The sequence below is a fragment of the Giraffa tippelskirchi genome, chromosome 12 (assembly GCF_054371585.1).
Source record: "Giraffa tippelskirchi isolate mGirTip1 chromosome 12, T2T-mGirTip1v1.2.pri, whole genome shotgun sequence".
Taxonomy (NCBI): domain Eukaryota; kingdom Metazoa; phylum Chordata; class Mammalia; order Artiodactyla; family Giraffidae; genus Giraffa; species Giraffa tippelskirchi.
In genome coordinates this window covers 94,314,278-94,335,025 of record NC_137286.1, presented here as the reverse complement: position 1 = coordinate 94,335,025, position 20,748 = coordinate 94,314,278, and positions in this window count along the sequence as shown.

Here is a 20,748-nt window from a genome sequence, read left to right as displayed (position 1 = left end):
ATTTCCAGGCAGAAGAAATAGGACCTTTGAACACTGTGTGGTAGAAAGCACCAGGGCGTAAGAGTCAGATGGACGCTTATGGGCACTCAGGGGATATGAAAGAATTGAAAAGAATACATTTCTGTAAACAGTTGCAGTTTTGGACTGTTGGTTCACTTGCCAAAATGATTTCAGCGAAGGGTGACTCATTTACTGTAAACATTTTCCCTTTGACAGTATCTTAAATTAAATTCTGAAGAAGGAGATGACAAGGAAGACTGAGGGACCTTCTCTGACCACAATGAAGGCTCCAAATCCTTAGTATATTTGTTTGTTCTTTAGTCACTCAGTCATGTCAGGCTCACCTGTCCTTCACTACCTCCCAGAGTTTGCTCAAATTCATGTCCATAGAATCAGTGATGCTATCTAATAATCTCATCCTCGGCTGCCTCCTTCTCATTTCACCTTCAATCTTACCCAGCGTCAGGGTCTTATCCAATGAGTCTTTGCATCAGGCTCTTTGCATCAGGTGACCAAAGTACTGCAGCTTCAACTTCAGCATCAGTCCATGCAGTTAATATTCAGAGTTGATCTCCCTTAGAAGTGACTGGTTTGAATATTCCTTAGTATATACAGTGTTACAAAAGCGTCATCCATCAATTTCAGGAAAAACTGAGAAACCCAGCCACAGGGATGCAAAAATTAAAATAGAAATATTGCTATCCTCTTTACCTACTCCCAGTGAACCACACACATAATCACTTTCAAATCTTGACAACCAGAAAGAGCCAGCGATTCATTCACGTATTCATCTGAATTCCTCACCTTGACTTGGGAAATGAAATGAAAACCTCTGGTTGTCAAGTTCACTCTATTTAATCATTGTCCAGGCGGAGCACTGGTGATGACGTGGTTTTCTCAGCATCACTTAATCAGAAGGAAGGACGTGACTCTAATTATAAATGTCACAGGTCTTCAATCTAAAGGTTAACTTAGAGAGATCAGTGCTATTATTTGTACAAGAAAAGCAGCACAAAGTTAATGCACGTGTTTTCAGTGAATGGAATTTAAAAGGCACTTTCCTATTCCAGAAGACACAATAGACATGATTGCCCTGTACTTCAGCCAGTTATAATGCACTGTTCACTTTCTGAAGCAGTAACACTTAGAAGTCACAGAGAAATCTTTTGGTTAATGACTGGCCTACTAAAGACAAATTTCTGATCGTATATTTGCTCTCTAATGGGATTCAGTCTTAACCAGTTCTCACCGCTTTGTTTTAGACCGTTATTCTACCTGTTTTTAGACAAATAAGTTACCAGGTATAGTTAAAGCTGAGAACCTAAGACCTTATAAGACATACCAAAAAGCCACTAGGGTAGTCCTTCTCAACCATTGCTACATGGCCACTAGGGAGTTCATAAGGTAATTGCAAAGGATCTAAAAATATGATACATACAAAATGTACACTTTACACACAGATATAATTATTATCCAAATATATATGGGCTACTGTGATTAAAAATATATTGTAAGTTTAAAGCATTACTAAATTCATAACTTTTTATTCATTATATTTTTTCAGTCATTAGGTAGAAAAAAAAGTGATCATATTACCTTTTTTTCCAAATTAAAAATAAATTATGCTGTACACACTGCTATATTCAAAATGGATAATCAACAAAGACCTGTTGTATAACACATGGAACTCTATTCAATGTTATGTGCCAGCCTGGATGGGAGAGGGGGTTTGGGAGAGAATGGATCCAAGTATATGTATGGCTGAGTCCCTTTGGTGTTCACCTGAAACAACCACAACACTGTTAATCGGATATCCTCCAATACAAACCAAAAGCTTAAAGTTTGAAAAACAAATTATGCTGCTCTGAGAAATTAGAAACTATGACTACATGTTGAGTTGATTGCTGAAAGCCATAGTTTTTCAACTTTTGATCATGCATCACTATCAGTTAAAAGAATTTAGCTCACACATCCCAGTTAATGGATGTTTATTAATAAGCAATATGTATATACTGCTATGCTATCTATTTCGGTGCTTTGTAAAGGCTCTGTAAAAGAAAATTTTAAAAAATCATCAGCTAAAAAATAAATACAAGTGCTAAAAATTTTTGTCTGTACCCCTGAAATTTAGATTCCCATTCTGGAAGCTCACTAGATAGAAGGAAATTAAAGGTTGTCTGTAGAAAGAAGAATCAAGTTAGTATATTCTGGGAGAACTGTGTGGGTCAATTAGACCTTGTGGAGAGGGCTCTGGGTGTTGCTGACATTACATTTTCTACTGACTCTGGCTGTTAGTACAAAAATAAATCACAAAGACCCTGATCTACATTGTCTCACCTGTTTTAACATCAGCACTGCTGTTTGGAAAGAATTATATGGTGGGCAAGGCAAAAAAACCTCACTGTCCTGGTGCCCTACATAGACTGACCTGTATTTGGAGCAATCTCGACAGCCTGCTGTGTCCTTCAATTGCCACTTTCCCTTTACCCTGAGAGCTGAGCCTTATATCCTCATGACAGCATGAACAGTCCTTTTGAACTGATCTCTGTGGGGACTCACTGGGCCTGGAGTGATCTCACAGAATGAACTTTCTTACAGGGCTGCTAAATCCAGGTTGGTATACATTTGATATTGTGTATCTTTCAAAACAGCTTCCCTGGTGGCTCAGTGGTAAAGAATCCACCTGTTGTGCAGGAGACCCCGGTTCAATCCTTAGGTTGAGAGGATTCCTTGGAGAAGAAAATGGCAACCCACTCCAGTATTCTTGTTTGGAAAATCCCATGGACAGAGGAGCCTGGCGGGCTACAGTCCTAGGGGTTGCAAAAGAGTCGGACACGGCATAGTGACTAGACAACAATCCTTCAAAACACTTGTTGGTAGTATCGAAAAGTCGTTCTTACTTGTAAAACACAAAAAGCTATCACTAGATGAAGGAAAAAGACTGAAAAGCCTGGGGACCAGATCTAATCTTTGTTAGAGTTACTGATGACAGAGAAATGAAGCCCCAGTGGCATGCAGGTTTAAAGAGCTCCAGGTGAAAATGTCCCAGTCCTTAGCTTACAGGCTCTCCATTTTCAACACTTGTGTGTACCATTCTTTGATAATTCACTGATCCACTTCTGACATCATTTTCAAAAGAAGCCCCATTGCTTGCCAATTCCAGAGGCCTGAGCTTATGTATTTCTATTTCCTGAAACAGTTAGCAGTGTGTTCTGGTGACTACCCAACACCCCAGCCCTGGCAGAGCAGACGGAGCCCCCGAGAGGTACTGAAAGCCTGGGTTTGACTAGCTTATCGTCCTAAGGTCCTGCCTTAACCCTTTGAAGTACATAGACAAGATCCCGGAGAAACCATAAATCATTTTAATGGTGATGAATTAAACCCTGCTTCCCTAGAACAAGCCCAGATGATGTCTTTGCATCACGTTAACGCTGACTGTCTACAACCCACACCCAAAGAGACACCCACTCCTGTAGCATTTCCACCAAAGTTCATTTCCTCTTAATTTTTTTTTCTCCCTTCCTCTCACAATCTCCTTACCCACCAATCAGTCCAAAAAAACTACATGAGGAAGATTGCTTTTCAAAGAACATTTTTTGTTTTAAACCTCTTAATGTTCAGGCTGAGCTTTCCTGATGGCTCAGATAGTAAAGAATCTGCCTGCAATGTAGGAGACCTGGGTTCTATCCTTGGGTTGGGAAGATCCCCTGGAGAAGGGAATGCCCACCCACTCCAGTATTCTTGCCTGGAGAATTCTATGGACAGAGGGGCCTGGTGGGCTACAGTCTGTGGGATCTCAAAGAGTTGGACATGACTGAAATGACTAACACTTTCATTGTTTTCTTTGTCTTCAGGCTAACCTGCAAACTGGAAGCATTCATTAATACTTAATAAAGTAATTTATGCTGAGCCTTCAGCTGATACTTTCAAAGACCTTTGTAAGTCTTAGCTCATAAATCTTTGTCCAAGAACATCATTATGCTACCAAAGGTGGAAGAACTAAGGCACAAAGTTATTAAGAGAATCTCTCAAGGTCCTATGGTGAAAGATACACCAAATGCTTGAATACATTCTGCGCCTTGAAGCCACTAAGACAAAGGACAGTGTGGGCTTGGTGCGCGAGCCAGGTGTCTCCTTAAATGTAATGGGATTCTAGTCTGACCCTGCCTGCTCACAGCTCACCATCTCTGGGGAGACCAGACCCCCCTGGGAATCTGCTACCTCTCCCAGGATTTCCTATTGACAGATAACAGCAACTCCAGCCATGCTGGGGGTTCTTCAACTTCTCTCTTCTCAATTTCTCTATATCACCAAATTTCTATGACTTCTACCTCACAAACCTCTATCAAAAGCCATTTGCTTTCCCTTTCAACTGTTAGTTAGCCCTTCAATTAGTTGTTGCTGTTGTTCAGTCATTCAGTCATGTCTGACTCTTGGCGACCCCATAGACTGTAGCCCGCCAGGATCCTCTGTCCCTGGGATTCTCCAGGCAAGAATACTGGAGTGGGTTGCTATGCCCTCCTTCAGGGGATCTTCCTGACCCAGGAATCAAATCCAAGTCTCCTGCACTGCAGGGAGATTCTTTACCTTCTGAGCCACCAGGAAACCCCTAGCATTCTTTTGGCTTTTTATAATATTCCTTCTCCTCCATCTCCTACCTCTCAAGGGCATGTGCACCTCTTCAGGGTAGCCAGAGCAGGTATAGGTTTTCTGATGGACCTGGAACCACTTCTTTTCTCACATTGAGTCATTCTAAGCTACTTCTTCATCACATCTTCTTTCTCCCTTTCACTTGTGATTACAACTGACCCACCCTGATAATCCAGGATAATCTCAATATCTCAGGGTCAGTTGATCAGTAACCTTATTTTCATCTGCAACCTTAATTCCCTTTTGCCGGGTAACATGTTATATTCACAGATTTGGGGGTTTGGATATGGACATTTTGGGGCATCCGCTATTCTGCCTGCCATGAAGTGAAAACGTTAGTCTCTCAGTCATATCTGACTCTTTGAGACCCCATGGACTGTAGCCCACCAGGGTCCTCTGTCCTTGGAATTCTTTAGGCAAGAATAGTGGAGTGGGTTGCCACCTTCTCCAGGGAACCCAGGTTCCCAACCTAGGGATCGAACCTGGGTTTCCTGCATTGCAGGCAGATTCTTTACCATCTGAGCCACCAGGGATGTCCCCTGCCTACCATAACAGAGCATGAACATGGTCCTATACATGGATAGAGTCATGAAGAGTAGGTAACAGGGCAAGGGTGGAGACTGTAGCACCTTGACCAAGCACATGGCCTCTGCATTCTACCAGAACTGAGCTCAGATCTCAGCCTCAGCACTTGCAGCCACATGACATTCAGCAGGTCAATTCACAACCATGAGCTCAGTCCTATCCTCTATAATGTATCTTAGCAAAGGTATCCTAACACAAGCCTGAAACATCAGAATAAAAATCATTTTACCACTTTTTTTTTTTAATGCCGGGTTCAGCATCCAGGCTGTGCCAGGTCTTAGTTGCAACACTCAGGATCTTCACTGAGGCACATGGAATCTTTTTATGTGTGGCATGTGGAATCAGTTGTGACCAAGGATTGAACCCCAGTCCTTTGCATTGGAGGGTGGAGCCTTAGCCACTGGACCACCAGGGAAATCCTGTACCTACTATTTTTGATCTCTTGCTAAGTGCTCAGGGCTTCCTTTGTAACTCAGTTGGTAAAGAATCTGCCTGCAATGCAGGAGACCTGGGTTCGATTCCTGGGTCAGGGAGATCCCCTGGAGTAGGAAATGACAATCCAGTCCAGTATTCTTACTTGGAGAATCCCATGGACAGAGGAGCCTGGCAGGCTACAATCCTTGGGGTCGCGAGAGTCAAACATGACTTAGTGAGTAAACCACCGCTGCTAAGTACTCAATAAAATTGCAACTATTATTTTGATAATGATGATGATGATGAAATCAGTTTGAGCCAAAGTCTGGTACATCAGCAGTCTAACAAGTGGGAATGGATCCAAAGGATTAAGATAGCAAAGAGCCAGTGGTGATCTTGGTGGGGGTTTAGTCGCTAAGTCATGTCCAACTCTTGCGACCCCATGGACTGTAGCCTGCCAAGCTCCTCTGTCCATGGGATTCTCCAGGCAAGACTCCTGGAGTGAGCTGCCATTTCCTTCTCCAGGGGATCTCCCTCAGCCAGGAATCAAACCCAGGTCTCCTGCATTGCAGGCAGATTCTTTACTGACTGAGCTACAAGGGAAACCCTGTGGTGATCTTAATAACAATCATTTCAAACTGACCATAGGGCATTTGCTCCAGTTCAGAGCTGGAAATGAAAATTTGTCTGGCTGCCTCACCCTGTCCTCTCTACCCCTTAGAACTTTAAGACCACTGTTAGCATCTTACCTTGTTCTTCAAGGTCACTGTCCCCTGACAGCCTCTCAAGATGTATAAAGAAGCTCAAAAGCTAATCCAAATCACTGGTGCTTAGGACCTCTGCCTCCACTTGTGTCCTTATCACCTACATGGTTGGGTAGAGGTGTTAGCCTTGAAGTGATTTAAAAGACTATCCCCATGTAAAATACGCCCTCTTCATCTTAGAAAGTACACCCTCGTGAAGTAGAGCAGCTAACGGCACATTAACTGACAGAAACAATTTAGCAACTGTCATCATATAATAAAATAATGTCATTCTGGGTTTCAGGGGGAGACCAACTTCCTGGGAGAGATCTCAAAACAACTTAGACGAAGTAGACAACTGTTTGCTTAAATCAAGTGACAATTAAATATGAATGTCATTAAATATCTATGGACCCGTGCATGTAGTTATTTCCTGTTTTGTTTTTGATAATATTAAATAGGTTTCTTATCTTATTTATATTTTTTAAAGATTTTTTTCTGATGTGGACCATTTTAAAAGTCTCTATTGAATTTGCTATAATATTGCTTCTTTTTAAAAATTTACTTATTTTAAACCAAAGGATAACTGCTTCACATTATTGTGTTGGTTTCTGCCATACATCAACATGAGTCAGCCGTAGGTATACATATGTCCCTTCCCTCTTGAACCTCTCTCCCAACTCCCACCCCATCCCAACCCCTCTTGTCACAGAGCCCCAGTTTGAGTTCCCTGAACCATATTTTCTTCTTCTTTTTCTCTTTTTAAAAATGTTTTGTTTATTGGCTGCAGGCATGTGGGATCTTAACTCCTCGACCAGGGATCGAACCGGCAACCCTTAAGTTGGCAGGTAAAGTCTTAACCCCTAGACTGCCAGGGAAGTCCTGAGTGTCTTATTTTAAAATTGACCTGTTTGCTAATTAATTTACTGTGTTTCACCGTACTCTCCCTGCCTTTTGGACTTGTCTAAAATATTATAGCACAAGTCTACAGTTTAAGTATCTAAAGCAGGGTGATCACTGGTTGGAATGCTCGCCATCCATCTGCCCCTTGCCTCCCCCACCCCTGTGATGGGCATAACTGATGATCAGCTGCAAAATCTTTGTCAATTCTGCTTTGTAGGCAGGCACTACACATCTTGTGGATGACCCACAAATTTCATCAGAGCAGACCTCCCTAAGCTACAGCACTTCCCTTATATGTAAGGGAGGTTGCTGAACCTGGCAGCTACTGCCTTCAAAGAACAAAGAGGGGACTTCCCTGGAGGTCCATGGGTTATTAAGATCCCACATGCTGCAGAGTGAAGTCATAAGATTGGAAAAAAAAAAGAGTCATTCAAATCTTATGAAAGCAAAGTTAGCAGCTGAGGTCAGACAAGGAGCTAGAATATTCATTTAAAAATCAATCTTTAATTTGTTAAAGACATAAGTAATTAAAATATTTCCCATGAGATTAAAAATCTCTTTAGCCACCACTGTAATCTCAGCAGCTTCTTATTTTTCCAGGACTTTTTCTATGTGTCTAAATACATCCATTTATACACAAGGAAATGTACGTCATTATCATACATCAGTTGCAGCCCTGAAAAACCAAACTGTAGCTCTGAAAGGTTAATGAAAAAAATGTATGGACATAATCCATAAAATAAGAAGTACAAATCACCAATAAACATATGAAAACTATCCAAACTGTTTAAAATTTTTAAAAATGTAAATTAAAATAAGTTACCATTTTGGGCATCAAATTGTCACAGGTCTATTACACCAATATGGCCAAGAGTATAGTGAGTACTGTCATAACAATGATGGAATAGCAAATTGGTAAAACCTTTTTAAAATAGATATCAAGGAAGTGAACAAATATTTAGATTTCAGACTTGGTAATTTTGCTGTAAATATTTATTATGATGTTTAAAACACATGTATATAAACATTCATCTCATTATAATAAGAATTATACTTGATATACACAGATCATGAACTCCTTATTGCCAAATTCAGACTTAAATTGAAGAAAGCGGGGAAAACCACTAGACCGTTCAGGTATGACCTAAATCAGAACCCTTATGATTATACAGTGGAAGTGGGAAATAGATAGACAGAGTGCCTGATGAACTATGCACGGAGGTTCGTGCCATTGTACAGAAGGCAGTGATCAAGACCATCCCCAGGAAAAAGAAATGCAAAAAAGCAAAATGACTGTCTGAGGAGGCCTTACAAATAGCAGTGAAAAGAAAAGTGAAAAGCAAAGGAGAAAAGGAAAGATATACCTATTAGAATGCAGAGTTCCAAAGAATAGTAAGGAGAGATAAGAAAGCCTTCCTCAGCAATCAATGCAAAGAAATAGAGGAAAACAGTAGAGAAAGGGGAAAGACTAGAGATCTCTTCAAGAAAATTAGAGATACCAAGGGAACATTTCATGCAAAGGTGGGCTCAATAAAGGACAGAAATGGTATGGGCCTAACAGAAGCAGAAGATAATAAGAAGAGGTGGCAACAATACACAGAAGAACTGTACAAAAAAGATCTTCACGACCCAGATAATCACAATGGTGTCATCACTCACCTAGAGCCAGACATCCTGGAATGTGAAGTCAAGTGGGCCTTAGGAAGCATCACTACGAACAAAGCTAGTGGAGGTGATGGAATTCCAGTTGAGCTATTGGAAATCCTGAAAGATGATGCTGTGAAAGTACTGCACTCGATAAGTCAGCAAATTTGGAAAACTCAGCAGTGGCCTGAAAAAGGACTGGAAAAGGTCAATTTTCATTGCAATCCCAAAGAAAGGCAATGCCAAAGAATGCTCAGACTACCGCACAATTGACTCATCTCACACACTAGTGAAGTAATGCTCAAAATTCTCCAAGCCAGGCTTCAGCAATACATGAACCGTGAACTTCCAGATGTTCAAGCTGGATTTAGAAAAGGCAGAGGAACCAGAGATCAAATTGCCAATGTCCACTGGATCATCAAAAAAGCAGAGAAAAACGCCTATTTCTGTTTTATTGACTATGGCAAAGCCCTTGACTGTGCGGATCACAATAAACTGGAAAATTCTGAAAGAGATGGGAATACCAGACCACCTGACCTGTCTCTTGAGAAACCTGTATGCAGGTCAGGAAGCAACAGTTAGAATTGGACATGAAACAATAGACCGGTTTCATATAGGAAAAGGAGTACGTCAAGGCTGTATATTGTCACCCTGCTTATTTAACTTACATGCAAAGTACATCATGAGAAACGCTGAGCTGGAGGAAGCACAAGCTGGAATCAAGATTGCTGGGAGAAATATCAATAACCTCAGATACGCGGATGACACCACCCTTATGGCAGAAAGTGAAGAAGAGCTAAAGAGCCTCTTGATGAAAGTGAAAGAGGAGAGTGGAAAAGTTGGCTTAAAGCTCAACATTTAGAAAACTAAGATCATGGCATCCGGTCCCATCACTTCATGGGAAATAGATGGGGAAACAGTGGCAACAGTGGCTGACTTTATTTTTCTGGGCTCCAAAATCACTGCAGATGGTGACTGCAGCCATGAAATTAAAAGATGCTTACTCCTTGGAAGGAAAGTTATGACCAACCTAGATAGCATATTAAAAAGCAGAGACATTACTTTGTCAACAAAGGTCCATCTTGTCAAGGCTATGGTTTTTCTAGTAGTCATGTATGGATGTGAGAGTAGAACTATAAAGAAAGCTGAGCGCCAAAGAAAGCTGATGCTTTTGAACTGTGGTGTTGAAGAAGACTCTTGAGAGTCCTTGGACTGCAAAGAGATCCAACCAGTCCATCCTAAAGGAGATCATCCTGGGTGTTCCTTGGAAGGACTGATGTTGAAGCTGAAACTCCAATATTTTGGCCACCTGATGTGAAGAGCTGACTCATTTGAAAAGATCCTGATGTTGGGAAGGGTTGAGGGCAGGAGAAGGGGATGACAGAGGATGGGATGGTTGTATGGCATCACTGACTCAATGGACATGAGTTTGGGTAAACTCTGGGAGTTGATGATGAACAGGGAGGCCTGGCGTGCTGCAGTTCATGGGGTCACAAAGAGTTGGACATGATTGAGCGAGTGAACTGAACTGACACAGTATTTATAAGGACTCTTTATATGACTTATGTGATTTTTAGAGGACATATAATCCTGAAAAAAAAGAGTCTTTTGAAGAATTTTAAGAAACTTGAGCAAATGGGTAAAAAAAAAAACAAGCATGAGACAAGTATACATACTAATGTCCACATTGTGTGAAATATACACACACACACCCAAAACTAAAACTAAAATAATATAAAATGACAGTAGTAACAATGCTCCTAGTTGTGAGATTGTTATTGACTTTTATTCTCCTCTTTGTATTAATACTTTTTCTAACATTTTATATAGTAATAGTTTTTACTTTTATAATACAAAATAAACACAAAGCACATTAAACATATTGATACAGTGGAAAACATTAAAACTAAGAATTTTGTTTATAAAAAATGTTACAGTGAAGAGAAATGGAAACTATGAAGGGGAAAAAGATTTTGTAATATGTACACTCAGCAAAGGGATATATAGAGAATGTGTCCCAAATCATATAGAGCAAGAGGGGGATTGAGACAGACAGATTTTAGAAGTCAAAAAATAAAATCTTAAAATGGGTAAGAGACTTGAACAGTCACCTCATACAAGAGAATATTCAAATGATCAACAAAAATATTCAAGGATGCTCATAATCTTTGGCTTCAGACATATGTAAATAAAACACCCCAGGGTGCCAAAATAAACCTACCAGAACAGTTAAAAAGAAAAAAATGGGGACTTTACTGGGGATCCAGTGCTTAGGACGTCACCTTTCAATGCAGAGAGAGGGTGTGGGTTTGATCCCTGGCTAGGGAGCTAAGATCCCACATGCTTCCTGGCCAAAAAACCAAAACCTAAAACAGAAGCAATATTGCAAAGAAATCAATAAAGATTTTAGAAAAGGTACATACACACTAAAAAGATGGAAGATGTCATAAATGTATGTGGAAGAATTGAAATTCTCATACACTGCTGGTGCAAGTGGTGGGAATGTAAATTGGCACAATGACTGGAAAGGCATTTGGCATTTCCTATGAAAGATAACTGTGTAGGGATGCTAAGATAAATGTAGGGATGTATCAGTATATGGGAGAATGGTTGTGACTTGTGAGAGCAATTCCAGCTTTAGATGTACTATTTAATGGGTTCTTACTATGTAACGGAGAAAGCAATGGCACCCCACTCCAGTACTCTTGCCTGGAAAATCCCATGGACAGAGGAGCGTGGTAGGCTGCGGTCCATGGGGTCGCTACGAGTCGAACACGACTGAGCGACTTCACTTTCAGTTTTCACTTTCATGCATTGGAGAAGGAAATGGCAACCCACTCCAGTGTTCTTGCCTGGAGAATCCCGGGGACGGTGGAGCCTGGTGGGCTGCTGTCTGTGGAGTCACACAGAGTCGGACACGACTAAAGTGACTTAGCAGTAGCAGTACTATGTAACTCTGTAAACCCCTCCAGTGGAACCACATAGGTGGGCTCTAGAAACTCAATTATGAAAAACACAGAGATGTGTCTTTTAAGAGGCTAGTGCAATGACCACCTCAATGCAGAATTCTCAGGAGTCCAGATGCAGGTTCCAAATCAGACTGGCTGTACCTGGGGCTCCAGGTGGTGGTTTTTCACTCAGGCTTCATACAGAGGAGGACTTCCCAGGTCCTTCAGTGGCTGGGGATTCCAGGACAGCAGCCACAATTTTAGGAACTGTCCATTAGCTGGCACTCATTTCACTGGCGCTATCTGAGAATAATGGGCATGGAGAGCGCTGGGGACTCGGGGACCTGCCCTTTTCCTCCTCCTTTCTTGAAATGGGGTTACTTGCCATGTCTGCTTCCCACTTCACGCTACTCTTCTCTCTGGCGCCCTCTTCAGCCAACCCATGGAAGAGGATCACCACACATTTTAACCAAGCTTGATCCTGTAGTATTTCAGAGGTTTAGTTCATTATTGTATTTAATAGACTTAAATAAAATATAGTACATTGGTGAATGCAGTATATTTTAAACTGTCTATTTAGTCCCTTTTTGTGGCTTTAAATTGCTATAAAAGCTATTTCTTTTCTGAGAGTAATATCTGAAGGCCAGGAAGTCACTTGCGTTTTTATTATTTTAATGATATTTTTCATTAAACCATATGGCTGTGCCTTGTCATTAATTAGACATTAACCAAAGAACCCATCACATTCAAGCAAGAGCTAGAGTTAGCAAAAAAAATCAATATTTTAAATCCTAGCCTCCAGCTCTTCAGGCAGAAAGGTCTCAGGTTGGAAGTTGCCTCACACTGGAAGGAAAAATGAAAGAAAGTGCAGAACACACCAGCTGTGAAGCTCTTGTTGCTACTTGTCACAATCTTGAACTTGATTAAAAATTCGCTAAGCTGCCTCTAAAATGTGGATCTCTAGGAAACTAATATTGAACACAGACCCAGTCTATCTTAGAGATTCGTTAAGTTTTTTGTTGATTCAATGAAAGAAAATGAATAAACCAATACACAGAGTCCAGGCTACTCATTTCATAGATGACAGAGATGAGGCTCAGAGATGTCAATTGCCCACCCAAAGTCACACAGCTATGGAGTGACTAAAACTGTGCTAGAACATGTTATCCACTTACCAAAACCAAAATAGCTTCCTCCATCCTACCTCCTCTTGATGAAGGTGAAGGAGGAGAGTGAAAAAGTTGGCTTAAAGCTCAATGTTCAGAAAACTAAGATCATGGCATCTGGTCCCATCACTCCATGGGAAATAGATGGGGAAACAGTGGAAACAGTGTCAGACTTTACTTTTTTGGGCTCCAGAATCACTGCTGATGGTGACTGCAGCCATGAAATTAAAAGACGCTTACTCCTTGGAAGGAAGGTTATGGCCAACCTAGATAGCATATTTAAAAGCAGAGACATTACTTTGCCAACAAAAGTACGTCTAGTCAAGGCTATGGTTTTTCCAGTGGTCATGTATGGATGTGAGAGTTGGACGGTGAAGAAAGCTGAGCGCCGAAGAATTGATGCTTTTGAACTGTGGTGTTGGAGAAGACTCTTGAGAGTCCCTTGGACTGCAAGGAGATCCAATCAATCCATCCTAAAAGAGATCAGTCCTGGGTGTTCATTGGAAGGTCTGATGTTGAAGCTGAAGCTCCAATACTTTGGCCACCTCATGCGAAGGGTTGACTCATTGGAAAAGACCCTAATGCTGGGTAGGATTGGGGGTGGAAGGAGAAGGGGACGACAGAGGATGAGATGGTTGGATGGCATCACCGACTCGATGAACATGGGTTTGTGTAGACTCCGGGAGTTGGTGATGGACAGGGAGGCCTGGCGTGCTGCAATTCATGGGGTCGCAGAGAGTCAGACACGACTGAGCGACTGAACTGAACTGATCCTACAAGCACTTTGAACTTGAATTTAACACACCCCCCCCAAGTGAATTTTCAAACTCTAATTTAATATTTCCCCTAGAGACATTTTGCTCCTGTGCTGGTTAATTTTATGTTGAAATTGGCTAGGTAATGGTGCCCATTTGTTTGGTCAAAATCAGTCTGAATGTTGCTGTGATGGTATTTTTTAGATGTGATAGGTAGTTCAGTGGTAAAGAATCCGCCTGCCAAGGCAGGAGATCCTGGGTCAACCCCTGGATAAGGAAGACCCCCCTGGAGAAGGAAATGGCAACCCACTCCAGTATTCTTGCCTGGAGAATCCTATGGACAGAGGAGCCTGGCAGGGTACAACCTGTGGGATTGCAAAGAGTCAGACACGAATGAGTGACTAACACACTCTTATGTCATACTAAAGAATGAGGCAATCCATCCAGTTGCCTGGACAGGCAGCCCAGCTTTCAGACTATCTGTCCTTGTTGGGGGTCCTGTAACCCTCATCTCTCAATAGACCTTCAGCCATCTTCTTGGGACTTGGGGCTCCCTCTTTATTTATAGAAAATTTTCTATAATTTTTAAAGAAACCGTCTCAGCTCAAAATTGTACCTATATTTTTTCACTGAAATCTCTTCCTATCCTTATATTAGGTAGTTTACACAGTTGAAATTAAATGATATATATTTGTTTGATGCATACAAATAAATTTCTCTTTAAAGATTTTCATGAGCAACAATCCATACACACGAACTGTTTTTATAGTACTTAAAAACAGAGGCAAAAATATTACACAATGCAAGCAATGCAAAAGAGAGGGTTTGAAGAGTGAGGGGTTTTCCCCCAAATTCCTCATTATTTTATTATAGCAACATCTCAACTCCAGGAGAAACTACTGAAAATGAACCCATTGGCACAAACTATATTTTCCCCATTCAGTTGGTTTCTCGTGTTCTGCCAACTCCCCAGCAACAGTTGTTGTTGTCGTTCAGTTGCTAAGTTGTGTCCAACTCTTTGCAATCCCATGGACTGCAGCACACCAGGCTTCTCTGTCTTTCACCATCTTCTGGAGCTTGCTCAAACTCCTGTCCATCGAGTCGGTGATGGCATCCAACCACCTCATCCTCTGTCATCCTCTTCTCCTCCTGCCCTCAGTCTTTCCCAGCATCAGAGCTCTTTCCAATGTCAGCTCTTTGCATCAGGTGGCCAAAATATTGGAGTTTCAGCTTCAGCATCAGTCCTTCCAATGAATATTCAGGGTCTATTTCCTTTGGGACTGACTGGTTTGATCTCCTTGCAGCCCAAGGGGCTCTGAAGAGTCTTCTTCAGCAACAGTAACTTTGCCCAAGCCTGAGATTTGATTCAGCCTCAGACTGCTGCTCATTTCAAAGACTACCTGTTACACATCCTTGAAACAAATCCATTATCATTCGTCAAGTGATGAATTCTCCAATCAGCATCCCTCTCACAGGAGATCACCAGTAAAAACTTGGGCTTGGGCTAGAGGTGAAACAGGAGAATAACAGCAAAATGATTTCCTCACCAGAGGTGGCTTTCTCTCCCCATTACTGCAAGGATATCAATGTGACGGATAGCAGCTAAATCCTAATCAGCAAGTTAATTTATCTCAAATCTCAAAGCAACTGGCAATGTGGATTTTAAGGTTTACCTCCAGAGAGCAGTCTCTTTCCTTGATCAAACTTCTGCTGTGACCTACAGACCTGCCACGGTTCACAAAGATTCTCAGCGTGATAACTCACACTTGACCCGGAAGAGAAGGCTTCCTCCCTCACCAATCCCTCCCCCAGGGCAAAGATGAGAAGGAAACAGGGGCTGACCATTCAGGAAGGGCCATAGTTCCTGTCTCCCATGCGAACTTCTAGCCTTGAACCTGCCTGCGTTCACTCGCAGGCACTCAGGTACCAGGGTGCAGGTTTGGACACAAACATTTTTTTCCCCTCTAAGGGCCAATTTCTGACACTGATGGCAGAAGATTTTATTTCAGATTGATGTTGTTCCTTTTTTTTTTACAGCTAATTTTTTTTTAAATCTGCAAAACATTTTCATTTGGCATAAGCCATTATTTATTTATGATTGTTTATTAGGTGTGTCGCGTGTGCTTCATAGCAGGAGAACTATAATGGACTGGAGATCTTAGCAATTACGCTATGGAGAAAACCAGGCAGCTTATGTTCCTGGAACAATATTAAGGTCATTTGTTACACAGTGTTTAAAATTGAGTTTTTATTAATTTGTTTCATAAAACAGGGTTACTCTTCTGCAAAACAGTCAATGGATTGTCACGAAATAACTAAGTCTTGGTATTGTTGGAATTCAACTAGGAAAGCAGGAAATTTAGGAGGTGTATGTTAAGAGATTTATTGCAAGGAATTGACTTGAGCAGATGTGGGTGGGGGGATGGGTGGGTAGAGCTGGGCAGGGCTGAAACCCAGGGCCGGCTGTCCAGGTGGGCTGCAGAGTTCAGGCATGGGGGCACTGCTGAAGCTGTGGTCCACAGGCAGGATTTCTTCTTTTTCCGGGGAGTCTCAGCTTTGCTCTTAAGTCCTTTCAGCTGATGGAATCAGAACTGCCCAGATTATTTAGCATCATCTCCCTATTTTAAAGTCACCTGAATCAAGCAAACTTCATTCTCCCTTGCCATCCAATAAGGCGTATGGGTAGATTGTGGACATCTTGCGAGCTATTTTTCCGCCTATCACATCTCTCTGTGCTTAGTCGCTCAGTCGTGTCTGACTCTTTGCGACCCCATGGACTGTAGCCTGCCAAGCTCCTCTGTCCATGGGGATTCTCCAGGCAAGAATACTGGAGTGGGTTGCCATGCCTTCCACCCAGGGATCCTCCCAACCAAAGAATCAAACCCAGGTCTCCCACATTGCAGGTGGATTTTTACTGTCTGAGCCACCAGTGAAGCCCATCACATCTCTCTAGTAATATTCTTTTTTGAGAGAATCTTCCTACCTAGGTAAAGAAATACTATCTTCTGCCCCAAACACAATCTCTCAAATGGTCCCCCCAAAGTATCTGAACGTGTTCTGTTCTCAAGACCCTTGCTGTGGTCTCACAGGGACCTAACTGCACTCCTTGAGCAATGGCACTCGACTGTGAAGAACTTTGTCTGAATTTTCTCCACCCATACAAAACACATAAAAGTTACTTCTAACCTCCCAAAGAAGTATTCTGAATTGTTATTCAATTTTGAAAGAAGATACCATTTAAGAAAAATTGATTGGGTATTGTATCGGTAATGTTCAGTTCAGTCACTCAGTTGTGTCCAACTCTTTGCGACTCCATGGACTGCAGCATGCCAGTCCTCCCTGTCCATCACCAAATCCCGGAGTTTACTCAAACTCATGTCCATTGAGTCAGTGATTCCATCCAACCATCTCATTCTCTGTCGTCCCCTTCTCCTCCTGCCTTCAGTCCTTCCCAGCATCAGGGTCTTTTTCAATGAGTCAGTTCTTCGCATGAGGGGGCCAAAGAATTGGAGTTTCAGTTTCAGCATCAGTCCTTCCAATGAATATTCAGGACTGATCTCCTTTAGGATGGACTGATTGGATCTCCTTGCAGTCCAAGGGACTCTCAAGAGTCTTCTCCAACACCACAGTTCAAAAGCATCAGTTTTTTGGCACTCAGTTTTCTTTATAGTCTGACTCTCACATCCATCCATGACAACTGGAAAAACCATAGCTTTGACTAAACAGACTTTTGTTGGCAAAATGATGTCTCTGCTCTTTAATATGCTGTCTAGGAATGGTACATGGTGGAGGATTCTATGTTAAGGTGGGAAGATATTATATTATTGATATTGGTTTATTTGGACAGTGTTAGTTGTAGATCTTTCTATTCAAGCCTCAAAATTTTGCCAAGGATAATGATTAAATTATAAAATACTTTGAAAAGATCAGAATGCTATAACTACTCCATAAAAAAGAGTAGAATGCTGGAACTTAAAAATGACTAATAATTATCTTGTTTAATTAAAGAGATGATGGATTTGTGTGTTTTTTTCCTCTTCAATACTTTTTTTGATGCATTTTCTGGTAGTCAAGAGGAAAGTTTTCTCCAGCGGTTTGGATTTTTTCCTAAAGCTTCATATCTTAAGAGACTAATCTTATTTTAAGGTCAAAACAACTTATATATAATTCATCTTTGCATTTCTAGACTAATGAAAATGACTTTCAATTTTCAAAGAGTAGGAAAAAAAAAACAAAGTAAGCATTGCACATATTTTAAAAATTGCCCTTTAATCTTCTTGGAATTTTTATCTCTTAGCCAACCCTCCATATATTACAGATAAGGAAAGCAGGGCAAAGAGAGATTTATTTTTTCTTTTTAAATTAATTTTTATTGGAGTATAGTTGCTTTACAATGTTGTTAGTTTTACTGTACAGTGAGGTGAATCAGCTATATGTATACATATATCCCCTCCGTTTATGAACTTCCCATTCAGGTCACCATAGTGAATTAAATAGAGTTCCCTGTATACGGTGTAGTTATCTGTTTTATACATAGTATTAGTAGTGTATATGTGTCAATCCTAATCTCCAAGTTCCTCCCAGGCCCCATTTCCCTCCTGGTATCCATATGTTTTTTCTCTATGTTTGTGTCTCTATTTCTGTTTAAAGAAAGATTTTGGTTTAGGGCAGATTTGGGGTGTAAATATGGCTTTCCCATATTCCAATTCAGAGTTGTTTTTTTTATGTGTACCATCATTTCCTTTAAGGTATTTGTTATTGCTCCTATTATTTTTTCTGACCCTTCAACAATGAGTTGTGCATTTGGAAGTGACCTTCCAATGAACTTGTCTATTTTTGCTGAGCAGTCCATAGCCATGGCTGTCCCGTTTGTGGGTGGAGGCACCCATTTCAAGGCAGTAAACCACTCTCCCCTTCTTTATTTAACTAACTCTTCATGTCCAGAACTGTCAGACATGTTAGAAAAATCCAGGAAAAACAACATACTGCTTCTTCTTAGCTTTCATACTTGATCATGCCATTCTCTATTTAGATTCCTTAGTGACTCGCTTTTACCTCAAGTTAAAATCCCATATAAGTATATGTATGAAGTGAAAGAAGAAATGGAGTAATCCTCATAGTCAACAAAAGAGTCGGAAATGCAGTACTTGAACGCAATCTCAAAAACGACAGAATGATCTGTTTGTTTCCAAGGTAAACCATTCAATATCACAGTAATCCAAGTCTATGCCCCGACCAGTAATGCTGAAGAAGATGAAGTTGAACAGTTCTGTGAAGACCTACAAGACCTTCTAGAACTAACACCCAAAAAAGAAGTCCTTTTCATTACAGAGGACTGGAATGCAAAAGTAGGAAGTCAAGAGATACCTGGAGTAACAGGCAAATTTGGCCTTGGAGAACAGAATGAAGCAGGGCAAAGGCTAACAGAGTTTTGCCAGGAGAATGTACTGGTCTTAGCAAACACCTTCTTCCAACAACACAACAGAAGACTCTACACATGGACATCACCAGATGGTCAATACCAAAATCAGATTGAGTATATTCTTTGCAGCCAAAGGTGGAGAAGATCTATACAGTTAGCAAAAACAAGACTGGGAGCTGACTGTGGCTCAGATCATGAAGTCCTTATTGCCAAATTCAGACTTAAATTGAAGAAAGTAGAGAAGACCACTAGACCATTCAGGTATGATCTAAATCAAATCCCTTCTGCTTATACAGAGGAAGTGACAAATAGATTCAATCTATTTGCACTCTAGACAGAGTGCCTGATGAACTATGGACGGAGGTTCCTGACATTGTACAGGAGGCAGTGATCAAGAGCATCCCGAAGAAAAAGAAATTGCAAAAAAGGCAAAATGGTGGTCTGAAGAGGCCTTACAAATAGCTGAGAAAAGAAAAGAAGCCAAAGGCAAAGGAGAAAAGGAAAGTATATCCATTTGAATGCAGAGTTCCAAAGAACAGCAAGGAGAGATAAGAAAGCCTTCCTCAGCAATCAATGCAAAGAAATAGAGGAAAACAGTAGAATGGGAAAGACTAGAGATCTCTTCAAGAAAATTAGAGATACCAAGGGAACATTTCATGCAAAGGTGAGCTCAATAAAGGACAGAAATGGTATGGGCCTAACAGAAGCAGAAGATAATAATAAGAGGTGGCAATAATACACAGAAGAACTGTACAAAAAAGATCTTCATGACCCAGATAATCACAATGGTGTCATCACTCACCTAGAGCCAGACATCCTGGAATGTGAAGTCAAGTGGGCCTTAGGAAGCATCACTACGAACAAAGCTAGTGGAGGTGATGGAATTTCAGTTGAGCTGTTTCAAATTCTGAAAGATGATGCTGTGAAAGTGCTGCACTCAATAGGCCAGCAAATTTGGAAAACTCAGCAGTGGCCACAGGACTGGAAAAGGTCAATTTTCATTGCAATCCCAAAGAAAGGCAATGCCAAAGAATGCTCAAACGACTGCACAATTGCACTCATCTCACACACTAGCAAAGTAATGCTTAAAATTCTCCAAGCCAGGTTTCAACAGTACGTGAACCGTGAACTTCCAGATGTTCAAGCTGGATTTAGAAAAGTCAGAGGTACCAGATATCAGATTAGCAACATCTGTTGGATCATCCAAAAAGCAAGAGAGTTCCAGAAAAACATCTACTTCTACTTTATTGACTACACCTGAGCCTTGGACTGTGTGGATCACAATAAACTGTGGAAAATTCTTAAAGAGATGGGAATACCAGACCACCTTACCTGCCTTCTGAGGAATCTGTATGCAAGTCAAGAAGCAATAGTTAGAACTGGACATGGAACAACAGACTGGTTCCAAATCGGGAAAGGAGTACAATAAGGCTGTATATTGTCACCCTGCTTATTAAACTTATATGCAGAGTACATCATGAGGTTGGATAAAGCACAAGCTGGAATCAAAATTGCCAG